A 4,740-nucleotide genomic window follows, 5' to 3' on the forward strand; every position below is an offset into this window, starting at 1 on the left:
ATCTGTTCAACCTGCAAGGAGTTCGGACATCTTTCTCATTTCTGCTTGAACGGCAGCATTCATAGCAACTAACTTAGCATGAGTTGGGGGAGGTAGCGGTAGTGAATTGTTGGCCCTGCAAAAAGGAGACAAAACAAACAGAGGAAAAAGGATTGTGAGGTAACGTTAGATTTTAGCCCCACGGTGGACGCCAAATGTTCTGTCAAGGATACTCTGAGTTATAGCTCATCGCTGTTGGAGTGTGAATGCTTCAGCACTTCTTGGACAACAGTGCTAGGTAATTCCCGGAACTCGAGCGCAGTCGTGAAATCTGCAAAAAAGGACTCCGACGCTCAAGTCAACAGTATATTCATTAGAGTGTAAAATAGAAATAAAAATATTAGGATTGTGATTTGTGTTCTCAATTCGCCCCTTTTGTTCAGCTAATGCTACTATTTATTGTCGTTTAAGATAAGTAGGTAACTGATCTCTCACCGCAATCTCTGATCTTTAGGGTGAGTCCGAGATATTGGGGCAGTTTTTGTAGTTAACGGTTATTTATTTTAAAAATGTTAAAAAAGAATCTGAGGTATAACCTTATCTATCCGAAGTATAAGGGTTATGGATAAGTAGGGTTTAGAAACTTAAATAGATTATAAAAAAGGAATTTTGGTTGCTTAAATATAATAGAGAAGGAGGAGAGTTAATTAACACAAAATATGAAAAATTAGAACACATGAAAATCTGCGCGTAATGGAAGAGGATTTTAAGGCAAACAAAACAAACACAATTTTTGTAACTGTTCCTATATTTAATTTTTTTTAATTTACCGATGCAACTAAAATATTTGCTAATATTTTATTCGATCTAAATAATAACAAAATATGTTAATTTTTAATTTTTAAACTGATCTAAAGTTAGTATCCAAACCCATGAATAGTTGAAGTGGCTGAGGTGAGTTAGGGTTGGATGAGAGAGAGGTCATTTTTGCAAGAGAACACCAAACACTAGAGAGAAGAGAAGAGAGAAAGTTATTTTCGCACATACACAAAGCTGTCTCTGTAAATTGGTCACTGCAGATTCGTTAACCGTTGGATCGAGCTCAAATTTGGATAGTGTGTTCTACACATCTGGTTCTTTGATTTCGCCGTTCGGATCTTCAATTAGACATTTGTAGCTGGAGATATTGGCCACACACAGTAGCTCTATTTTTGTGGTATTTCCATCTTCTTGTTCTTGTTTTGTAAGCTTTGAAGCTTGGATTGTTTGGCTTGTTGTATGCACATTTTGTGCAGTAATTTGTGACTCTCTTGTACCCTATTTTTCATCATAGTGAAGCTATATCCTGGTCTTGGTGACTCGTGGTTTTTACTTCTCTCATTGAGGAGGTTTTCCACGTTAAAAATCTTGGTGTGTTAGCTTGTTTCTAATTTCTGGTTTATGTAATCTTTCCGCTGCTATTGGGTATTATTGTGCTTGTGTTAATACTTGTTGTGAGTGGATATTGTTGCTCCTCTAATTCTTGCAAGTAGGAAATTGTGTATTATTCCTATCAATTGGCATCAGAGTCAGTTTTGGGTATTTGGTTATAACTTGCTTGAAAGATGGAGGCAAATAATTCTACTAGAATGATAATTTTGAATGGCACTAATTACCATCTATGGAAAGGCAAAATGAAAGATTTGTTGTTTGTCAAAAATCTACATTTACTCGTATTTTCTACACAAAAACCAGAATCTAAAACAGATGAAGAATGGGAGTTTGAACACCAACAAGTTTGTGGTTTTATTAGGCAATGGGTGGATGATAATGTTTATAATCACAATGCTAATGAGACTCATACTAGGGCTTTGTAGAATCAAATTGAATCCTTGTATGCTTTTAAGTCTGGCAATAATAAATTGTACTTGTTGAATATGTTGATGAATTTGAGATATAAAGAGGGGTCACAAGTATTAGATCACTTGAATGAATTTTAAGGAGTTCTAGATCAGTTGTCAAGCATGGGAATGAAGTTTGAAGATGAGGTTCAAGGATTGTGGTTGCTAAATACTCTACCAGATTCTTGGGAGACATTTCGCATCTCTCTTACTAATTCTGCTTCGAATGATAAAGTGAGCATGCAACTTGTTAAAGGTGGCATTTTAAATGAAGAGATGAGAAGGAAGACGCAGAATTTTTCGTCACACTCTGAAATGTTAGTCACTGAAACCAGGGGAGAAATCAGAATAGAGTTCAAAAGAGTAGAGGTAAAAGCAGGAGCAAATTCAAGGGAAGATACAAGAATGTTGAGTGTCACTACTGTCACAAAATGGGTCACGTTAAAAAATATTGCTATCTTTGGAAAAAGAAAAACAAAGTAAGAAAAAAAAGAAGGATGATAGTGGTAATGATCGTGTATCTTCTATTTTAGATGATCTTCTTACTGTTGATATTGCTGATTATGAGTACAAGGTCAATCTTGTTTTTGATGATGAGTTCAGCTGGGTAATTGATAGTGGCGCCTCAATACATGTTACACCGAAGAAGGAGTTCTTCACTTCTTATACTCCAGGTAATTTTGGAGTACTTAAGATGGGTAATGATGGTTTGGCCAAGGTTATTGGTATAGAAGATGTTTGTCTTGAGACTAATATGGGAATGAAGCTACTACTCAAAGATGTTAGACACGCTCTAGATGTTCGCTTGAATTTGGTTTCAGTTAAAAGGCTTGATAATGAAGGCTTTGTAAACACTTTCGGCTTTGGACAATGGAAGCTTACTAAAGGCAACTTAGTGGTGGCTCGAGAAAAAGGTACTTCAAGTTTGTATGTGATGCATGCCATGATTGCAAAAGATAGTGTGAATGCAATTGAAAGTAAAGAAGTTTGTAGCTTGTGGCACAGAAGACTTGGTCATATTAGTGAAAAAAGACTTGGCTATTTGGCTCGAAAGGATGCTCTTTCAGGTTTGAAGAATGCAGAGTTGTAGAAATGTTCTCATTGCATGGCTGGCAAACAAAGAAGATTATCCTTCAAGAAGCATCAACCTTCAAGAAAATCAGACTTCTTGAAATTGGTGCACTCCGATATTTGTGGTCCTTTGAAGGTACGGTCTTTTAGTGGAGCTATTTACTTTATTACTTTTATTGATGATCATTCAAGAAAGCTTTGGACTTATGCTTTGAAAACAAAGAACCAAGCTTTGGAAAAGTTCAAACAATTCCAAGCTTTGGTTGAGAGGCAAACAGGTAAAAAGCTTAAATGTATTCGCACTGATAATGGTGGTGAGTATTGTAGACCATTTGATATATATTGCAAGCAGCAAGGCATTAGGCATGAAAAGACACCTCCTAAAACATCTCAGTTGAATGGTTTGGTAGAAAGGATGAATAGAACACTGATTGAAAGAGTTATGTGTATGCTTACTAAAGCTAAGCTACCTAAAGTCTTTTGAGGTGAAGCGCTACTTACAGCGGCTCATGTGATTAATCTGAGTCCTACAATTGCTTTAGATAATGATGTTCTGGATCATGTTTGGTCGGGCAAAGATGTCTCGTATGGTCATTTGAGAGTCTTTGGATGCAAAGCATTTGTTCATGTTCCAAAGGATGAGAGGTCCAAGTTGGATGTGAAGACAAGGCAGTGCATCTTTATTGGGTATGGTCAAGATGAGTTTGGTTATAGGCTTTATGATCCAGTTGAAAAGAAGCTTATAAGAAGCCGCGATGTAGAGTTTGTTGAAGACCAGACCATTGAAGACATTGATAAGGCAGAGAAGAGTCAATCACAAGAGAGCAGTGACTTGACTGATGTAGATCCAGTTCAGCCGCCTCCTTCGTCAGAACTAGCAGAGAATCAAGATCAGGAGCATATGCAGCAAAATGAGCCTTTGGTTCCTGATGACCAGGAGATAGGAGATCCAATTGATGCTCCAGTTGATGATGATGCTGATAATCAACCTGAGCTACCTGAAGATCCACCAGGTTTCCATCCTAGGAGGTCTACTAGAGAGCAACGACCTTCAACGAGGTATCCTTCTAGTGAGTATGTAACATTTACTGATGGATATGTGACCTTGACTAATGGGGGAGAACCTGAATGTTATGCGGAAGCTATGGAAGGTGACGACAATAAGAAATGGTTTGATGCAATGCAAGATGAAATGAAATCCTTGTATGATAATCAAACATTTGAGCTTGTGAAGTTGCCAAAAGGAAAGAAAGCTTTGCAAAACAGGTGGGTTTATAGGTTGAAGCATGAAGAAAATTCTCAGTGTCCAAGGTACAAGGCTAGATTGGTGGTCAAGGGCTACAGCCAGAAAAAAGGAGTTGACTATAATGAAATTTTTTCACCGATTGTGAGAAGATCTTCTATTAGGACTGTTTTGAGTTTGGCTGCAAGTCTTGATTTAGAGATAGAGCAGATGGATGTGAAAACTGCTTTCCTTCATGGTGATCTTAAGGATGAAATTTACATGGAACAACCTGAAGGTTTCATGGTAAAAGGCAAAGAGGATCATGTTTGCAAACTGAAGAAGAGCTTGTATGGCTTGAAGCAAGCTCCAAGATAATGGTACAAGAAGTTCGATTCTGTTATGGCAGAACAAGGCTACAAGAAGACTATTTTTTTATCATTGTGTATTTTTTAAACAGTTTGCTAGTAATGATTTTGTTATCCTTTTGATATATGTTGATGACATGCTTATTGTTGGTCAGAATGCTTCTAGGATTGATATGTTGAAGAAGCAACTTGCAATGTCATTTGCAATGAAGGACCTTGG

This window comes from Arachis ipaensis, chromosome B04 (assembly GCF_000816755.2).
Source record: "Arachis ipaensis cultivar K30076 chromosome B04, Araip1.1, whole genome shotgun sequence".
Classification (NCBI taxonomy): Eukaryota; Viridiplantae; Streptophyta; class Magnoliopsida; order Fabales; family Fabaceae; genus Arachis; species Arachis ipaensis.